At 50.6% G+C, this 20,562-nt stretch overlaps 2 long non-coding RNA genes across 2 annotated transcripts in view; both read left to right on the top strand.

The window, feature by feature from the left end:
- The window catches only part of LOC144508202 (uncharacterized), a 9,998-nt gene extending 9,500 nt beyond the window's left edge, over nt 1-498 (top strand). The window contains exon 4 of the long non-coding RNA XR_013500248.1: nt 1-498. This exon is cut by the window's left edge and continues 539 nt beyond it. This is a non-coding gene — a long non-coding RNA (uncharacterized LOC144508202).
- A 13,099-nt stretch (nt 499-13,597) lies between these two features.
- LOC144508201 (uncharacterized) lies at nt 13,598-20,024 on the top strand. The gene is made up of 4 exons (XR_013500247.1): nt 13,598-13,904; nt 16,134-16,216; nt 18,060-18,207; nt 19,792-20,024. It is a non-coding gene; the product is annotated as an uncharacterized LOC144508201 (long non-coding RNA).
- Nucleotides 20,025-20,562: the final 538 nt, after the last annotated feature.

The raw sequence follows: 20,562 nt of genomic DNA, 5'->3' as shown, positions 1-20,562 counted from the left end.
GGCCTCAGAGCATTGCAGGGATAAAACTGCTCAGCCGCTGCGCGTAAAGTTTACCAGTGAGATATCTCTGCAATCACAAAATGTCTGCACTCATGTTTGCACCTTCTAGTAGCTTCTGCGATGCCTGGTTACCTCCCTCTGAGTCCACGACCAGCCTTAACTAATCGAACACAGTGAGCACACATCAGTTACTAGGCTCATCTCATCAAACACAGAACAATTAAACAGGACAGGTGGAGGAAGGACATTTGCACGGAGGAGCAATCCATCCTCGAAGCTTCCGATATTGCACAGCAAGAGGCCAGATCCTACTCTGGCCGGGGTGTAAGTTATCGGCTCCCTGAGGTTCTACGATGTAAACTCACCTCCCACCACAGCGGAACGGCAGAATTGTGATGTCTCAATGAGGAGAGAAGGAGTTTTAATTCTCACCTGTACCAGTCCAGATTTCTGCTCAATGGCACATTGGATAAAAATTAAATAAAATCTAATTGACTCAAATCACTGTGTCTCAGATATATCTGTACATGAATTGCCCGTAAGGAACTACCCCTTCTTTGACAACCCTCCCTATCTCTGTAACCTCCTCCAGCCCCGACAACCCTCCCTATCTCTGTAACCTCCTCTAGCCCCTACACCCCTCCCTACCTATCTCTGTAACCTCTTCCAGCCCCTACAACCTTCCCTTTCTCTGTAACCTCTTCCAGCCCCTACAACCTTCCCTTTCTCTGTAACCTCTTCCAGCCCCTACAACCTTCCCTTTCTCTGTAACCTCCTCCAGCCCCTACACCCCTCCCTATCTCTGGAACCTCCTCCAGCCCCTACAACCTTCCCTATCTCTGTAACCTCCTCCAGCCCCGACAACCCTCCCTATCCCTGTAACCTCCTCCAGCCCCTACAATCCTCCCTATCTCTCTAACCTCCTCCAGCCCCTACAACCTTCCCTTTCTCTGTAACCTCCTCCAGCCCCTACAACCCTCCCTATCTCTGTAACCTCCTCCAATCCCTACAACACTCCCTATTCCTGCAAACTCCTCCAGCCCCAACAACCCTCCCTATCTCTGCAACCTCCTCCAGGCCCTGCAACTCTCCCTATCTCTGTAACCTCCAGCCCCGACAACCCTCCCTATCTCTGTAACCTCCTCCAGCCCTGATAAACCTCCCTATCTTTGTAACCTCCTCCAATCCCTACAACACTCCCTATTTCTGCAAACTCCTCCAGCCCCGACACCCCTCCCTATCTCTGTAAGCTCCACCAGCTCCTACAACCCTCCCTATCTCTGTAACCTCCAGCCCCTACACCCCTCCCTATCCCTGTAACCTCCTCCAAACCCTACAACCCTCCAAGATCTCTGTGCTCCTCCAATTCCAGCCTCTTGAGCATCCCCTTAATCCCATCGCTCCACCATTGACGGCCGTGCCTTCAGCTGCCTGGTAGGATGGCCCTGAGCTCTGGAATTCCCTCCCTCAACCTCTCCACTTCCCTCTCTCGCAGTCTCTCCTTCTTTAAGATGCTCCTTTTAACTGCCCTCTTTGACGGGGTCACTTGTCCCTAATATTTCTCTTTGAGGCCTGGGGTCTGATTGTATTTGATCATTTCTGCTGTGAAGCTTCCTAGGTTGTGGCGCTAGATTTAATGGTGCTATAGGAATGAAAGTTGTTGATGCTGGGGCATCCCGGAGAGATCCTTTGGATGATCTGGTGGGATGGAAAGAGGTTGGGATGAGAAATGATTGGTTGAGACAGTTACCTACGTGGGCGGCCTAATTCTAGATTTTAAGGCGTAAATGAGGGGCAGGAGGTTTAGAAGGGAGTTGAGGAAATATTTTTTCACCCAGAGGGTGGTGGGTGCCTGGAATGCGCTCTCCAGGATGGTGGGAGAAGTGGGAAAGCTCACAACTATTAAAAAGTACGTGGATGAGCATTTGAAAATGTCATATGACACGGTGGCACAGTGGTTAGCACTGCTGCCTCACAGCGCCAGGGACCCGGGTTCAATTCCCGGCTTGGGTCACTGTCTGTGTGGAGTTTGCACATTCTCCCCGTGTCTGCGTGGGTTTCCTCTGGGTGCTCCGGTTTCCTCCCACAGTCTGAAAGATGTGCTGGTTAGGTGCATTGGCCGTGCTAAATTCTCCCTCAGTGTACCCGAACAGGCGCCGGAGTGTGGCGGCTAGGGGATTTTCACAGTAACTTCATTGCAGTGTTAATGCAAGCCAACTTGTGACACTAATAAATAAACATTAAAAAAAAGTGCTGGAAAGGGGAATTAGTGCAGATTTAGTGTAGTTTTGTCAGTGCAGACTCGATGGGCCGAAGGGCCTCTTCATAGAATCATCATAGAATCCCTACAGTGCAGCAGGAGGCCATTTGTGTCCAGAGGGGCAATTTGTTCACACAGAGGGTGGTGAGTGTCTGGAACAAGCTGCCAGGGGTACTGGTTAAGGCGAGTACAATTTTGTCTTTTAAAAAGCATTTAGATAGTTACGTGGATAAGATGGGTATCGAGGGATATGGGCCAAATGCGGGCAATTGGGATTAGTTTAGGGGTTTAAAAAAAAGGGAGGCATGGACAAGTTGGGCCGAAGGGCCTGTTTCCGTGCTGTAAACCTCTCTGATTCTATGACCTTCCTACAGGAGGCACCCATATTTCATAAATATTTAAGGCTCAGATAGCCAGGTGTTTGATCAGTCAGGGATTTGATTTGATTTGATTTGGTTCATTATTGTCACATGTATTAACATACAGTGAAAAGTATTGTTTCTTGCATGCTAAATAGACAAAGCATACCATTCATAGAGAAGGAAAGGAGAGAGTGCAGAATGTAGTGTTATAGTCATAGCCAGGGTGTAGAGAAAGATCAACTTAATGCGAGGTAGGTCCATTCAAAAGTCTGACGGAAGCAGGGAAGAAGCTATTCTTGAGTCGGTTGGTACGTGTCCTCAGACTTTTGTATCTTTATCCCGACGGAAGAAGGTGGAAGAGAGAATGTCCGGGGTGCGTGGGGTCTTTGATTATGCCGGCTGCTTTTCCGAGGCAGCGGGAAGTGTAGACAGAGTCAGTGGATGGGAGGCTGGTTTGCGTGATGGATTGGGCTACATTCACGACCCTTTGTAGTTCCTTGTGGTCTTGGGCAGAGCAGGAGCCAGACCAAGCTGTGATACAACCAGAAAGGATGCTTTCTATGGTGCATCTGTAAAAGTTGGTGAGAGTTGTTGTGGACATGCCAAATTTCCTTAGTCTTCTGAGAAAGTAGAGGCGTTGGTGGGCTTTCCTTCCCCGAAGTGGAGTGGAAATCTGGAACTTTAATGGCCTCCACCCCTACAAAAATATTCCTTTCGAGGCTGGGGGGATGTCAATTAAAAATCTCAATTTGGGATTGATAGATTAGAGTTTAGATATTACGGGATTTTACCAGATGATCTCATAGAATCCCTACAGTGCAGAAAGAGGCCATTCGGCCCATCGAGTCTGCACCAACCACAATCCCACCCAGGCCCTACCCCCATATCCCTACATATTTACCCACTAACCCCTCTAACCTACGCATCTCAGGACACTAAGGGTAATTTTAGCATGGCCAATCAACCTAACCCGCACATCTTTGGACTGTGGGAGGAAACCGGAGCACCCGGAGGAAACCCACGCAGACACGAGGAGAATGTGCAAACTCCACACAGACAGTGACCCGAGCCGGGAATCGAACCCAGGTCCCTGGAGCTGTGAAGCAGCAGTGCTAACCATTGTGCCACCGTGCCGCCCTTCTGGCTCTGGTTCGATGGAGTTAAGATACAAATCAGCCAGAATCTGATTGGATGGGATACCAGTTCCAAAGGGGCTGAGTGGCCTCCTCACTTTCCTATCATCAGGGATGAAGTCAGCCGAGTGTAATAACACCTTAGGAATTAGGGACGGGAGTAGGCCTCAAGGGTGACAGGGAAAGGGCGGGAATGTAAATGTCAGGAATGTCGAATCAGTCATTATCCTATTGAATGGCGGAGCTGAATGGCCTGCTCCTGTTCCTCTTTCCTAAGGTCTCATTACACTCGGCTGACTTCATCCCCGGTGAAAGGAATATGAGGAGCAAAGTCCAAAGATGTGTGGGTTAGGTGGATTGGCCATATTAAATTGTCCCTTACTGTCCAAAGATGTGCAGGTTAGGTGGATTGGTCACGCAAAATTACCCCTTAGTGTCCAAAGATGTGTGGGTTAGGTGGATTAGCCATGTTAAATTGCCTCTCACTGTCCAAAGATGTGCAGGTTAGGTGGATTGGTCATGCTAAATTGGCCCTTAGTGTCCAGAGATGTGCAGGTTATTGGGAAATGTGTGGGGTTACGGGGATAGGGCCTGGCTAAGATACTCTGTCAGAGAGTCGGTGCAGACTCGATGGGCCGAATGGCCTTCTTCTGTCGGGACTCTATGTACATCCTGACATTCCCCCCACTGAACGGACTGGCTCAGTTTTAACACTGTGCCCCCCACTTGCCTGCCTCTCTCGCTCTGGCCTCCCCTCATCAAGGACAATAGATTCTTTTCATCACTCTTGTGGAATCATTCAAGTTAAGTTTAAGTTTATTTATTCGTGTCACAAGTCGGCTTACATTAACACTGCAATGAAGTTACTGTGAAAATCCCCAAATCGCTACACTCCAGCACCTGCTCGGGTACACTGAGGGAGAATTTAGCACGGCCAATGCACCCTAACCAGCATGTCTTTGGACTGTGGGAGGAAACCGGAGCACCCGGAGGAAACCCACGCAGACATGGGGAGAATGTGCAGACTCCGCACAGACAGTGACCCAAGCCGGGAATCGAACCCGGATCCCTGGTGTTATGAGGCAGCAGTGCTAACCACTGTGCCACCATCTCAAACACAAGAACGGCTGTTCGATACTTGAAGGAAGACAAGTCGAGTCGCCCCACATTATTCCCCAGAGTCGAGTTAGAAACATCTCACTTGCAACACAGCTAACAGACCACGGCAACATGACCACAAGACAATCACTCTGCATTTTAAATTAAGGATCATTAGTCAACCCGCCATCAATTAGACAAACAGAAACACCTTGAAATGGCCTCCGGACACACCCTGTCTGTTGAGGCACTCTGAGCAGCCAACACCCCTCTCAATCACAACATTCACAACTTCAAAACCCTGTCCAGAATCCTAAACATCTAATCCAGGCCATCACTGCCAACGTCAGCACCAACGGAGTGCCGCACCGTCAGAGGGTCAGTGCTGAGGGAGTGCCGCACGATGTGGAGATGCCGGCGTTGGACTGGGGTAAACACAGTAAGAAGTTTAACAACACCAGGTTAAAGTCCAACAGGTTTATTTGGTAGCAAAAGCCACACAAGCTTTCGAGGCTCTGAGCCCCTTCTTCAGGTGAGTGCCGCACCGTCAGAGGGTCAGTGCTGAGGGAGTGCCGCACCGTTAGAGGGTCAGTGCTGAGGGAGTGCCGCACCGTCAGAGGGTCAGTGCTGAGGGAGTGCCGCACTGTCAGAGGGTCAGTACTGAGGGAGTGCCGCACTGTCAGAGGATCAGTACTGAGGGAGTGCTGCACTGTCAGTGTCAGTACTGAGGGAGTGCCGCACCGTCAGAGGGTCAGTACTGAGGGAGTGCCGCACTGTCAGAGGATCAGTACTGAGGGAGTGCCACACTGTCAGAGGGTCAGTACTGAGGGAGTGCCGCACCGTCAGAGGGTCAGTACTGAGGGAGTGCCGCACTGTCAGAGGGTCAGTACTGAGGGAGTGCCGCACTGTCAGAGGGTCAGTACTGAGGGAGTGCCGCACTGTCAGAGGGTCAGTACTGAGGGAGTGCCGCACTGTCAGAGCGTCAGTACTGAGGGAGTGCCACACTGTCAGAGGGTGAGTGCTTAGGGAGTGCTGCACTGTCAGAGGGTCAGTACTGAGGGAATGCCGCACTGTCAGAGGCGGCGGGGGGTGGGGGGGGGGGGGAGGTGGGGGCAATGGGACGGCAGGGGGAGCGGGGGGGGAACGGGGTGTGGTATTGTGGGTATTAGTGTGAGGTGGTATTCTCCCCTTTGTCCTGGTGCCAATATTTGTCTCTGAACCAACATGACGAAAAAAATCAGATAATCTGTCTCATTCCCACATTTGCTGTTTGTGGGATCTTGCTGTGCACAGATTGGCTGCCCAATTCCGACATTGGCACACCGGCCACACAGAAAGTACTCTGTTGACAGTGAGGTGCTCTGTGATGAGCTGTGTTGTTGTAAAAGTGCTATAGCAATGCAGATCTCCCTGTAGATCTCACTCCATCTCTTTCCGCCTCTCCATCAGTGCAGCAACACAGTAACACTCACTCCAGCTGCCATCGAGAGAGGGGCTATCCGTGTGTGGGTGTTGGAAATGCAGTCTGTCCCCAGGGTCACTTGTAGCCTGTGCAACATTACCTCTGTGCTCGGGTAGCTGGTCCCAGAGGATATTAACCAAAATACTGATATCGTCAAACACGAGGGGACAGCACAGTAGCACAGTGGTTAGCGCTGCTGCCTCACAGCGCCAGGGACCCGGGTTCAACTCCCAGCTTGGGTCACTGTCTGTGTGGAGTCTGCACATTCTCCCCGTGTCTGCATGGTTTCCTCCGGGTGCTCCAATTTCCTCCCACAGTTCAAAAGATGTGCTGATTAGGTGCATTGGCCATGCTAAATTCTCCCTCGGTGTACCCGAGCAGGCGACAGAGTGTGGTGACTGGGGGATTTTCACAGTAACTTCATTGCAGTGTTAATGTAAGCCTACTTGTGACACAAATAAATAAACTTTAACTCAATCCCTCAGTCCATAAGGAGCCATTAATATCTGTGATCAGTGATTGAAGGGAAGGAGATAACGGCTTTATCAACTAAAACATTTCTGCTAATCATTACCTATTATTGTAAACACCAAGGATAGATTTCCCCCCCAGCTGTGTCGAGTCCATTGTGAAAACAGCAGACATTTTTGAGATAATCAAATATTTTTGAGATAATCAAATATAACATCAGACATCTTATTTGAAGATTTCTATTTGTTTTTTCCTGTCCCTGGGGCTTGTGCTGTCCATACTAATGAAAAATTCCCCAGGTTCTGGGAGCACTGTTATAGAATTGGAGATCCTTACAGCTCAGGATGAGGCCATTCAGCCCTATTATTAGTGCTAGCTCTTTGAAAGATCTATCCATTAGTTCCTACTCTCTCTCCCTCCCTGCTTTTCCCCACCCCGCCCATATCCCTCTTCCAGTATTTCCCCAATTACCCCTTTTTGAAAGTTCCTGTTGAATCTGCTTCCACCGCCCTTCCAGGCAGCGCCTTCCAGATCACAACTCGCTGTGTGTCTAAAATAAAATTCTCCTCATCTCCCCCCCTCTGGTTCTTTTCCCGATTCTCTTCAATCTGTGTCCCCTCTGGTTACCGAGCCTCCTGTCACTGGAAACACTTTCTTCTCATTCACTCCATCCAAACACCCCTCACCTCGTGATTTTGAACGCCTCGATTCAATCTCCCCCTTAACCTTCTCTGCTCCGAGGAGAACGATCCCAGCTTTCTCCCAGTCACATTCACTGAAATCTTATCCCCCCCTGGGAACATTCCAGTAAATCTCCCCTGCACCCTCTCCAAGACCTCGACATCTTTGCCAAAGAGACTGGTGCTCCGAACTGGGGACAATCTTCTGGCTAAATTGAATTGACTTGATTTGATTTATTATTATCACATGTATTGGGATACAGTGAAAAGTATTGTTTCTTGCACGCAAAGCATACTGTTCATAAAGTACATAGGGGCAAAGGAAAGGAGAGAGTGCAGAGTGTAGTGTTACAGTCATAGCTAGGGTGTGGAGAAAGATCAACTTAGTGCGAGCTAGGTCCATTCAAAAGTCTGACAGCAGCAGGGAAGAAGCTGTTCTTGAGTCATCATAGAAACATAGAAACCCTACAGTGCAGAAGGAGGCCATTCGGCCCATCGAGTCTGCACTGACCACTATCCCACCCAGGCCCTATCCCCACATATTTTACCTGCTAATCCCTCTAACCTACACATCCCAGGACTCTAAGGGGCAATTTTTTAACCTGGCCAATCAACCTAACCCGCACATCTTTGGACTGTGGGAGGAAACCGGAGCACCCGGAGGAAACCCACGCAGACACGAGGAGAATGTGCAAACTCCACACAGACAGTGACCCGAGCCGGGAATCGAACCCAGGACCCTGGAGCTGTGAAGCAGCAGTGCTAACCACTGTGCTACCGTGCCGCCCTACCACTGTGCTACCGTGCCGCCCACCACTGTGCTACCGTGCCGAGTCGGTTGGTATGTGACCTCAGACTTTTGTATCTTTATCCTGACGGAAGAAGGTGAAAGAGAGAATGTCCGGGGTGTGTGGGGTCCTTGATTATGCTGGCTGCTTTTCTGAGGCAGTGGGAAGTGTAGACAGAGTCAATGGATGGGAGGCTGGTTTGTGTGATGGACTGGGCTACATTCACAACCCTTTATAGTTTCTTGCCGTCTTGGACAGAGCAGGGGCCATACCAAACTGTGATACAACCAGAAAGAATGCTTTCCCTGTTGCATCTGTAGAAATTGGTGAGACTTGTAATGGACATGCCAAATTTCCTTAATCTTCTGAGAAAGTTTGGTGGGCTTTCTTAACTGTAGCATCAGCACGGAGGGACCAGGACAGGTTGTTGGTGATCTGGACACCTAAACACTTGAAGCACTCAACCATTTCACTTTGTTCCCGTTGATGTAGACAGGGGCATGTTCTCCACTACACTTCCTGAAGTCGATGACTATCTCCTTCGTTTTGTTGAGATTGATGGAGAGATTATTGTCGTTGCACCAGCTCACCAGATTCTCTATCTCATTCCTGTACTCCATCTGAAGTATAGGCAGTGATGTTTCGAGGGTTTTAACAGAAGCGTTTTTTGGTTTGAGTTCTGTGCATCTGTTTAGAAGCCTCAGGTTACTGAGCAGCTTTGTAACTGTGTTGTCCCCTGTCTCTTTTCAAGATTTGTGCAGGCCCACAGGCACCATTCTCTCTGTTCCTGCACTCTCCCTAAAATTCCAATTAATTTGTCTCCAATGTGCCTCACTTCACACTTCTCCTGTGTCTGCTCTGTGTCTGCCCATCTCACCAATAGGCCTGTCTCCTCCTGACACTATCTCCCACCTTTCCTACTGCTTTTCTGGGTTTCATGTCACTTACAAACTTCGAAATTATGTCCTGCGTACCTGAATCTAGGAGGTCTTGTGGCACAGTGGATTAGCATCCCTCCCTCTGAACCAGACGTCCTGGGTTCGAATCCCACCCCAGGACCTGATGAAGTGTGCTCATTCTGTGGGCAAGTATCAACCTGTAAATGCTTCCAACACACACACCAATCGCAGACAGTAAGAGCGCGAGAGATTCATAGAATCCCTTCAGTGCAGCAGGAGGCCATTTAGCCCATTGATTGTGCACTGACTCTCCAACAATGCATCGTACCAAGCCCACCCACATCCGATCCCCGTAATCTCATTTGATTTGATTTGATTTGATTTATTATTGTCACATGTATTAGCATACAGTGAAAAGTATTGTTTCTTGTGCACTATACAGACAAAGCATACTGTTCATAGAGAAGGAAACGAGAGAGTGCAGAATGTAGTGTTACAGTCATAGCTAGGGTGTAGAGAAAGATCAACTTAATGCGAGGTAGGTCCATTCAGTAATCTGACAGCAGCAGGGAAGAAGCTGTTCTTGAGTCGGTTGGTACGTGACCTCAGACTTTTGTATCTTTTTCAAACAAAGAACAAAGAACAAAGAACAATACAGCACAGGAACAGGCCCTTCGGCCCTCCAAGCCCGCGCCGCTCCCCGGTCCAGGATTGAATCCTGAATCCAGGATCCCCGCCCAATTTTCCAGCCTATCTACATACCAATATCCTATCCACCGAGCTGTCCCTCACAGCTATGATGCTTTGTTCATCACAACCTATTAACTCACCCCCACCCCCCCATTCCAGACCATGTGATCTCCAGGGAGAGGCGAAAACCCAGAGTGAAAAACCCCAGGGCCAATATGGGGAAAAGAAAATCTGGGAAATTCCTCTCCGACCCCCTGAGGCGATCGAAACGAGTCCAGGAGATCACACTGGCCCTGATCGGAAAATGCTTCCCAACCCTAGTCATTTCCACTACCACGAACACCATATGAATTCCCTGCCCCCGAGACAGGTTCCCAACTATCCGCAGTCTCGCTCTGTACTGGCACCAGCAAGATGATCATAGAATGAAGCCTTGAAACGAGAAACAAAGAACAATTAGCCCGCGCCGCTCCCTGGTCCAAACTAGACCACTCTTTTGTATCCCTCCATTCCCACTCCGTTCATATAGCTGTCTAGATAAGTCTTAAACGTTCCCAGTGTGTCCGCCTCCACCACCTTGCCCGGCAACCCATTCCAGGCCCCCACGACCCTCTGTGTGAAATATGTCGTTCTGATATCTGTGTTAAACCTCCCCCCCTTCACCTTGAACCTATGACCCCTCGTGAACGTCACCACCGACCCACAAAAAGAACAAAGAACAATACAGCACAGGAACAGGCCCTTCGGCCCTCCAAGCCCGCGCCGCTCCCCGGTCCAGGATTGAATCCTGAATCCAGGATCCCCGCCCAATTTTCCAGCCTATCTACATACTAATATCCTATCCCCGAGCTGTCCCTCACAGCTATGATGCTTTGTTCATCACAACCTATTAACTCACCCCTACCCCCCCATTCCAGACAGAAGAAGTCGGAAAGGAGAATGTCCGGGGAGTGTGGGGTCCTTAATTATGCTGGCTGCTTTGCCGAGGCAGCGGGAAATGTAGAAGGAGCGAATGGATGGGAGGTTGGTTTGCGTGATGGATTGGGTTATGTTCACAACTTTTTGTAGTTCCTTGCGGTCTTGGGCAGAGCAGGAGCCTTACCAAGCTGTGATACAACCAGAAAGAATGCTTTCTACGGTGCATTGTAAAAGTTGGTGAGAGTTGTAGCTGACATGCCAAATTTCCTTAGTCTTCTGAGAAAGTAGAGGCGTTGGTGGGGCTTTCTTAACTATAGTGTCGGCATCGGGGGACCAGGACAGGATGTTGGTGATCTGGACACCTAAAAACTTGAAACTCTCAACCCTTTCCACTTCATCCCCATTGATGTAGACAGGGGCATGTTCTCCTTTACGCTTCCTGAAGTCGATGACAATCTCCTTCATTTTGTTGACATTGAGGGAGAGATTATTGTTGCCAGATTCTCTATCTCATTCCTGTACTCTGTCTCATCATTGTTTGAGATCCGTCCCAGTACGGTGGTGTCGTCAGCAAACTTGAAAATCGAATTGGAGGGAAATTTGGCCACATAGTCATAGGTGTATAAGGAGTATAGTGAGGGGACTGAGAACACAGCCTTGTGGGGCACCGGTGTTGAGGATGATCGTGGAGGAGGTGTTGTTGCCGATCCTTACTGATTGTGGTCTGTGAGTTAGGAAGTTCAGGATCCAGTCGCAGAGGGAGGTGCCGAGGCCCAGGCCACGGAGTTTGGAGATCAGTTTCATGGGAATAATAGTGTTGAAGACTGAGCTATAGTCAATAAATAGGAGTCTGACACAGGTATCCTTGTTATCTCGGTGTTCCAGGGTTGAGTGTAGGGCCAGGGAAATAGTGTCCGCTGTGGATCTGTTGAGGCACTACAAACTGTAGTGGATCCAGGCAGTCCGGGAGACTGGAATTGATTTGTGCCATGACTAGCCTTTCAAAGCACTTCATAATGATGGACGTCAGAGCCACCGGCTGCTGGTCATTAAGGCAATTTCTTGGCTTTTCTTTGGTACCGGGAATGATGGTCGTCTTCTTGAAGCAGAGAGGGACCTCAGATTGTTGTAAAGAGAGGTTGAAGATGTCTGTGAATACCCTCGCCTGCTGATCCACGCAGGATCTGAGTGCACGTCCGGGTACCCCATCCGGGCCAGTCGCTTTCCGTGGGTTGACCTTCGAGAAAGCTGTTCTGACATCTGCAATGGTGACCCCAGATACAGGTTCATCCAGAGCTTCCAGGGTGGAGGGCGTGCTCTCACTGACCTCTTACTCAAAACGGGCATAGAATGCATTGAGCTCATCAGGGAGGGGTGAGTTGGAGCCGGCGATTTTACATGGCTTCATCTTGTAGCCTGTTATGTCTTGCTGACCTTGCCATAGTCGATGAGGGTCAGTGTGGCTAGCCTGGGACCCTAGCTTGGCCTGGTACTGTCTTTTGGCATCTTTGATGGATCTCCTTAGGTCGTTCTTGTATCGGTCAGGGTCGCCTGACTTGAATGCCTTAGACCTGGACTTCAGCAAGCAGTGGATATCCCTGTTCATCCATGGTTTCTGGTTCGGGAAGACATGGATTTGCTTCTTTGGCACACAGTCTTCTACACACTTACTAATGAAGTCAGTTACTGTCTTGGTGAACTCGTTCAGGCTGGTCGCAGATTTACCCCAGTAATTCCCCTAACCTGCACGTCTTTGGACACCAAGGGGCAATTTAGCACGGCCAATCCACCTAACCTGCACATCTTTGGATACTAAGGGGCAATTTAGCACGGCCAATCCACCTTAACCTAGTTCCATTGTGGGGGGGGGGCGTTGAGAGAGCCAGCGATGTGGGGATCGCAGGTTTGGCCAGGGATCGAGCTGGCCAGCAATTGGGAGGCTGGCAGCGCGGGGTCACTGCGCATGTGCTGATCTCAGCACTGACAGATCAGCGAATGCGCAGTGTCCCGCTCAGCGCTAAGCTGCCGGTCTCTCCAGCGGGAATAGGCCCCGTCTCTTGATTTTCAGTGAGATTCACGCTGAGGCGCACAGCAGTGTGCAGAGTGTAGGAGATTCACTTTGAAAATCCTGCTGAAAAAACTAACGCGATTTACTCCAGTTTGCTTGTGAATTCGACACTTAGAATTTTTTTGGGAGAATCACCCGCACTCTCTTCCATCTTCTTCCATCTGGAAAAAGATACAAAAGTCTGAGGTCACGTACCAACCGACTCAAGAACAGCTTCTTCCCTGCTGCTGTCAGACTTTTGAATGGACCTACCTCGCACTAAGTTGATCTTTCTCTACACCCTAGCTATGACTGTAACACGACATTCTGCGTTCTCTCATTTCCCTCTCCCCTGTGTACTCTATGAATGGTATGCTTTGTCTGCAGAGTGTGCAAAAAAACAATACTTTTCCCTGTATCCCAATACATGTGACAATAAATCAAATCATACAAAAATCAAATCAAATTAAATCAAATTAAATATGTTACTGCAGTCTCCCCCCCTTCTGTCTGTGTGGAGTTTGCACATTCTCCCCATGTCTGCGTGGGTTTCCTCCGGGTGCTCCGGTTTCCTCCCACAGTTCAGAGATGTGTGGGTTCGGTGTATTGGCCGTGTTAAATTGCACCTTAGTGTCAGGGGAATTGGAAGGATAAATATGTGGGGTTACGGGGATAGGGCCTGGGTGGGATTGTGGTCGGTGCAGACTCGATGGGCCGAACGGTCTCCTTCTGCGCTGTAGGGACTCGATGATTCTTTGGGATTCTCTCTCCCTCCCTCGCTTCTCCTCCGGTGGTTTGCAATCTGGGCACCGCCACAGGTTCCACCGCCCCGCTGTGGGAGAGGGCAGCGAGACAGTTACCCCAGGCGTTGATACTCAGACCCCTCCCTGTGTGCCACACAGACGCTGCTCAGAGTGGAAAAACCCACAGGATATTGAGCCACACTCCAACTGAGCTGCATCAGCTCAATTAAAGGAACAATTAGCTACCCGTGTGTGATTCACCGAGCTCTTCACACCCAAATAAAAAGGAAGAGATGCTTCACAGACACTCAGTTAACGCAGGAAATCCTCTCAGCTTCTCAAGCTCTCTCCTGGTAAGAAATATCTTTGACGGGGTTAAGGGGCTATTGCATTTCTCAAATTATTGTTTGCTGCTGGAATTGTTTCTTTGTTTGAAAAGATTGTCTCTCATCTTCGAACATCTCGAACTGGATTTCATCCCTAAATCTGCCCACCTCCAGAATTCAAACTCACTCTGGTCTGTCTGCCTATCAGCCCCCGGCTCCTTCCCTCAGCCAGGATCATTCCTCAGCCAGGATCATTCCTCATCCAGGATCATTCCTCATCCAGGATCATTCCTCATCCAGAAACAGCCTGATTCTCAAACTTTCATTCTACTTTTCAAATCCTTCTCTGCAACCCCTCCCCTACCCTCCACACCTCCCCTTATCCCTGTAATCTCCTCCAGCCCCAAAAACACTCCCTATATCCGTCACCTCCCCCAGCCCCTCTACCCCTCCCTATCTCTGTAACCTCCTCCAGCCCCTTAAACCCTCCCTATCTCTGTAACCTCCTCCAGCCCCTACAACCCTCCCTATCTCTGTAACCTTCTCCAGCCCCTACACCCCTCCCTATCTCTGTAACCCCGCGCATTGGGGTAATTTAACCAATCCACCTAACCTGCACATCTTTGGACACTAAGGGGCAATTTAGCACGGCCAATCCACCTAACCCGCACATCTTTGGACACTAAGGGGCAATTTAGCACGGCCAATCCACCTAACCCGCATATCTTTGGACACTAAGGGGCAATTTAGCATGGCCAATCCACCTAACCTGCACAACTTTGGACACTAAGGGGTAATTTAGCATGGCCAATCCACCTAACCTGCACATCTTTGGACACTAAGGGACAATTTAGCACGGTCAATCCACCTAACCTACACATCTTTCGACACTAAGTGGCAGTTTAGCAACCTCCTTCAGCCCCTACAACCCTCCCTATCTCTGTAACCTCCTCCAGCCTGCACAACCCTTCTTATCTCTGTAACCTCCTCCAGCCCCTACAACCCTCCCTATCCCTGTACCCTTCTCCAGCCCCGACATCCCTCCCTATCTCTGTAACCTCCTCCAGCCCCTACAACCCCCCATCTCTGTAACCTCCTCCAGTCCCGACACCCCTCCCTATCTCTGTACCCTTCTCCAGCCCCGACATCCCTCCCTATCTCTGTAACCTCCTCCAGCCCCTACAACCCTCCCTATCTCTGTAACCTCCTCCAGCCCCTTCAACCCTCCATATCTCTGTAACCTCCTCCAGCCCCTACAACCCTCCCTATCTCTGTAACCTTCTCCAGCCCCTACAACCCTCCCTATCTCTGTAACCTCCTCCAGCCCCGACATCCCTCCCTATCTCTGTAACCTCCTCCAGCCCCGACACCCCTCCCTATCTCTGTAACCTCCTCCAGCCCCAACATCCCTCCCTATCTCTGTAACCTCCTCCAGCCCCAACATCCCTCTCTATCTCTGTAAGCTCCTCTGGATTTAATTTGAATACATTGAAAAGTACTGTTTCTTGCGCGATATACAGACAAAGCATACCGTTCATAGAGAAGGAAAGGAGAGAGAGGAGAATGTAGTGTTACAGTCATAGCTACGGTGTTGAGAAAGATCAACTTAATGCGAGGTAGGTCCATTCAAAAGTCCGACAGCAGCAGGGAAGAAGCTGTTCTTGAGTCGGTTGGTACGTGACCTCAGACTTTTGTATCTTTTTCCCGACGGAAGAAGGTGGAAGAGAGAATGTCCGGGGTCCTTGATTATTCTGACTGCTTTTCCGAGGCAGCGGGAAGTGTAGACAGAGTCAGTGGATGGGAGGCTGGTTTGCGTAATGGACTGGGCTACATTCACGACCTTTTGTAATACTTGAGGTCTTGGGCAGAGCAGGAGCCATACCAAGCTGTGATACAACCAGAAAGAATGCTTTCTATGGTGCATCTGTAAAATGGACGTAAGTCTCCAGAATGTCTGTAATCCAGAAGTTTCTCCCTCAGGGAGGCTGCACTCTGATCTAAGCTGACTTTTCCTGGGTAGTGTATTGGGGAACAGTGAGGGCCGAGGGTCCAGAGTGGGGGTGCAGTGGGAGTGGGGGTGCGGGAGGGGGGTGGGGTGAGGTGGGAGGTATGGGGGGGGCAGTGTGGGTGCTGGGGGGGGGAGGTGAGGTGGGAGGTATGGGGGGGGCAGTGTGGGTGCTGGGGGGGGGGGGGTGAGAATGAATTGAACATGGGGAGAATGATGGGGGAGCATCACTCTTTTCTGTATTCTTCCAGGTCAAATCTCACCTCCATCCTGAAAATGCGCGTCTCCATGGTGACACTAGCTGCCCTTAGCCTCTTCCTGGCTATCCTCGTGGGTAAGTCTTCGGAAAGTTCCGGAAGAGGTTAAGATTAGCCGGAGCCCAGTCAATGGCCACAAATGTGTTTGTCCCCGGAGAGGGAGGGGAAAGAGGTGGATATCCCAGCATGCAACTAAACCTCGAGGGAGACACAGTGAGGGGAATAGAGGGATTGGGAAAATAGTCCGGATAGGGAGAGAAAATCAAACATGGGTGAAAGAGAGAGGATGGAGCGGGAGCGAGGGAGGAGAGAGAGGGAAGATAGAGTGAGTGGCAATGGTGAGGGAGTGAGGAGAGATTGAGGGGGATGGAGAGAGAGTGAGTGAGGGGGATGGGGAGTGAGAGAGAGAGTGAGGGGGATGGAGAGGGAGAGAGTGAGAGGGATGGGGAGGGAGAGAGTGAGGGGGATGGAGAGAGAGAGAGTGAGGAGGATGGAGAGAGAGAGAGTGAGAGGGATGGAGAGAGAGAGAGTGAGAGGGATGGGGAGGGAGAGAGTGAGGGGGATGGAGAGAGAGAGAGTGAGGGGGATGGAGAGAGAGAGAGTGAGGGGGATGGAGAGAGAGAGAGTGAGAGGGATGGGGAGGGAGAGAGTGAGAGGGATGGAGAGGGAGAGATTGAGGGGGGTGGAGAGAGAGAGTGAGAGGGATGGGGAGGGAGAGAGTGAGGGGGATGGAGAGAGAGACAGTGAGGGGGATGGAGAGAGAGAGAGTGAGGGGGATGGGGAGGGAGAGAGTGAGAGGGATGGGGAGGGAGAGAGTGACGGAGATGGAAGGTAAGGGGGATGGAAGGTGGGGGGAGGGAGGATGGAGAGGGAGGGGGACGGAGGATGGAAGGAGGGGGAGGGGTAGGAGGGAGGGGGAGGGGGGATGGAGTGGAGATGAAGGGACGGAGGGATGGATGGAGGGGGAGGGGGAGGGAGAATGGAAGGAGAGGGAGGGGGATGGAGGGAGGGGGAGGGGGGAATGGAGTGGAGATGGAGGGATGGGGGGAGGGGGGAATGGAAGGAGAGGGAGGGGGATGGAGGGAGGGGGAGGGGGGAATGGAGTGGAGATGGAGGGATGGGGGGATGGATGGAGGGGGAGGGGGGATGGAGGGATGGATGGAGAGGGAGGGGGGATGGAGGGAGGGATGGAGGGTGAGGGGGGATGAAGGGATGGAGGAATGAATGGAGTGGGAGGGGGAATGGAGGGAGGGATGGAGGGGGAGAGGGGATGAAGGGATGGGGATGGATGGAGTGGAAGGGGGGATAGGGTTGGAGGGATTGATGGTGGGGGAAGGGGGATGGAGGGATGAAGGGGGATGAAAGGAGAGAGCGGATGGGGGGATAGAGGGATGGATGGAAAGGGGGGAAATGGAGGGATGGAGAGTAAGGGAGGGGCTGGGGTGGAGCGGGATGGAGGGTGCGAAGGATGGAGAAGGAGAATGAAAGAGAGTGAGGGGTGATGGAGAGAGTGAGAGAGGTGGGGATGGAGAGAGTGAGAGAGAGGTGGGGATGGAGAGAGAGGTGAGGATGGAGAGAGTGAGAGAGAGGTGGGGATGGAGAGAGTGAGAGAGGTGGGGATGGAGAGAGCGAGAGAGAGGTGAGGATGAAGAGAGTGAGAGAGAGGTGGGGATGGAGAGAGTGAGAGAGGTGGGGATGGAGAGAGCGAGAGAGAGGTGGGGATGGAGAGAGAGGTGGGGATGGAGAGAGCGAGAGAGAGGTGGGGATGGAGAGAGTGAGAGAGAGGTGGGGATGGAGTGAGTGAGAGAGAGGTGGGGATGGAGAGATAGTGGCGTTGGTACAGATGGCTATCTGAATGACGGTTTCCTGGGTGACCCTTTCAGCAGTTGGGTCTTTGAACTGTTATCTCTCCCCCCGCAGTACAAGTATCGGCCTATCAGCAGCAGAGGAATCAGCCGGCTGAATTTAATCTGGATATCCTGCGAGGAGGAGCTCAGGACATAATCAGTCGTGTTAAAAGATTCATCACGTCCTTACTGAATGACCCCAGCTTCCAAAAGAGTCTGGAGTATGTTGGATTATTCAATTCCTCAAAACCTCTCTCTGTGTCCTGTGTGTTTGGGAAGCTTCAGTCGCGGTTACCACAAATCACACAACATGGTGGAGGCCATTCAGCCCCTCGAGCCTGTTCTGTCATTCAGTGAGACCATGGCTGATCTGTGATCTATCTCCATTTACCCCCGTATGGATAATACAAATCTCTCAATCTCCCAGATTGAAAATCAACAATTGGATCAATCTCCATTTGGGGAGAGAATTCCCAACTATTCCTGCCCTTTGTTTGCTGAGGTCTTTCTCGATTTCACTCCCGAAAGGTCTGCCTCGCATTTTTAGTCTCTGCCCCTCGCCCCAGATTCCCAGCAACAGGTGTAAATAGTTTCTCTCTATCCATCCCCATCTGTTCCCCTCAATATCTCAAAAAGTTTGATCAAATGCCCCCCCTTTAACCTTTGAAATTCCAGAGTGTTTGATGGGGACAGTGTAGAGGGAGCTTTACTCTGTATCTAACCTCATGCTGTACCTGTCCTGGGAGTGTTTGATGGGGACAGTGTAGAGGGAGCTTTACTCTGTATCTAACCCCGTGCTGTACCTGTCCTGGGAGTGTTTGATGGGGACAGTGTAGAGGGAGCTTTACTCTGTATCTAACCTCATGCTGTACCTGTCCTGGGAGTGTTTGATGGGGACAGTGTAGAGGGAGCTTTACTCTGTATCTAACCCCATGCTGTACCTGTCCTGGGAGTGTTTGATGGGGGACAGTGTAGAGGGAGCTTTACTCTGTATCTAACCCTGTGCTGTACCTGTCCTGGGAGTGTTTGATGGGGACAGTGTAGAGGGAGCTTTACTCTGTATCTAACCCCGTGCTGTACCTGTCCTGGGAGTGTTTGATGGGGACAGTGTAGAGGGAGCTTTACTCTGTATCTAACCCTGTGCTGTACCTGTCCTGGGAGTGTTTGATGGGGACAGTGTAGAGGCAGCTTTACTCTGTATCTAACCCCGTGCTGTACCTGTCCTGGGAGTGTTTGATGGGGACAGTGTAGAGGGAGCTTTACTCTGTATCTAACCCCGTGCTGTACCTGTCCTGGGAGTGTTTGATGGGGACAGTGTAGAGGGAGCTTTACTCTGTATCTAACCCTGTGCTGTACCTGTCCTGGGAGTGTTTGATGGGGACAGTGTAGAGAGAGCTTTACTCTATATCTAACCTCATGCTGTACCTGTCCTGGGAGTGTTTGATGGGGACAGTGTAGAGAGAGCTTTACTCTGTATCTAACCTCATGCTGTACCTGTCCTGGGAGTCTTACCTTATCGATACAAGTCATTTTGCACCCCTCTTATTCTCCACTTGTGTGCGCGTTCCTTCTCTCGTAACACAATCATTGCAGCACTGAGGCCAAACTCCTGAAGTTTTCCTGTGCAGCCTATTGCAGTTGAATATCTCCTTGCGTCTCGGTGGTTGAAAGTGAACCCAGTGTTCAGCGTGAGGGCTGCCCAGCTCAGGGTCCTCTCTGAGCGGGGATCCCTTACTGGAACTGCTTTGGCCAATCCCCTCAAATGAAAAGCAAAGAGATTCATTTTAATTTTTTTAAAATTGCAGACATTTCTACAAACAGTTTACCAGCCGACTGAGGAATATTTTCCAATATTGAGAGGAGCAGCAGTGGATAATTTCCAAAGGGCATCCCTGTGTCCTGGATCTTTCCCGATCTCAGACCGTGTCCGATTCTGTGGATTTGTAATGACCTCTTCCTGGCTGCTGGTTAGAATGTCGGAATGTGTGCGTTCTGTTCTGGTCTGGGTCAATCTGAATTATTAAATCTCTTTTATCTATGTTTTCTCTCCGTGTGTTCTTTATATTCAGTGTTACTGCCAAACACCCAAAAGGGCAGAATCGCAAAATTAAATTAGACTATTGTGTTCAGTTCTGGTTGCTGCACTGTAGGAAGGATGTGGAGTGTTAAAGAGAGAGAAAGAGGGGGTGGAGGAAGATTGATGAGAATAGTTCCGGGGATGAGGGACTTCAGCAACGTGGAGAATCCTGGATTGTCCTCCCCAGGGAAGGGAAGGTGGAGAGGGAGATTGGATCGAGGTGTTCAATTTCGCGGGGGAGTCTGAGACGGAGTGGAGAGGGAGAAACTGTCCCAATTGGTGGAGGGATTGGGAACCAGAGGGGGGAAGACTCACTGGAGGATTGAGGAGAAACTTTGAGAGGGACTTCATGGCCTCGCTTGTTCCGAACCCGGAAAATCCCGCCCGAGGTCAACGGACCTTTCCATGTTCCATCCCTCGCCTGCTCTGATTCCCATGGCAGGCGGGACGGTACAATTCCAACCATTATCTCCCAGCGAGTGGTTAGGATCGGGAATGC

Source organism: Mustelus asterias, chromosome 20 (genome assembly GCF_964213995.1).
Source record: "Mustelus asterias chromosome 20, sMusAst1.hap1.1, whole genome shotgun sequence".
In the NCBI taxonomy this organism is placed as follows: Eukaryota; Metazoa; Chordata; class Chondrichthyes; order Carcharhiniformes; family Triakidae; genus Mustelus; species Mustelus asterias.
Note: the sequence above shows the minus strand (reverse complement) of the source record. Positions and strands in the feature narration are given on the sequence as shown.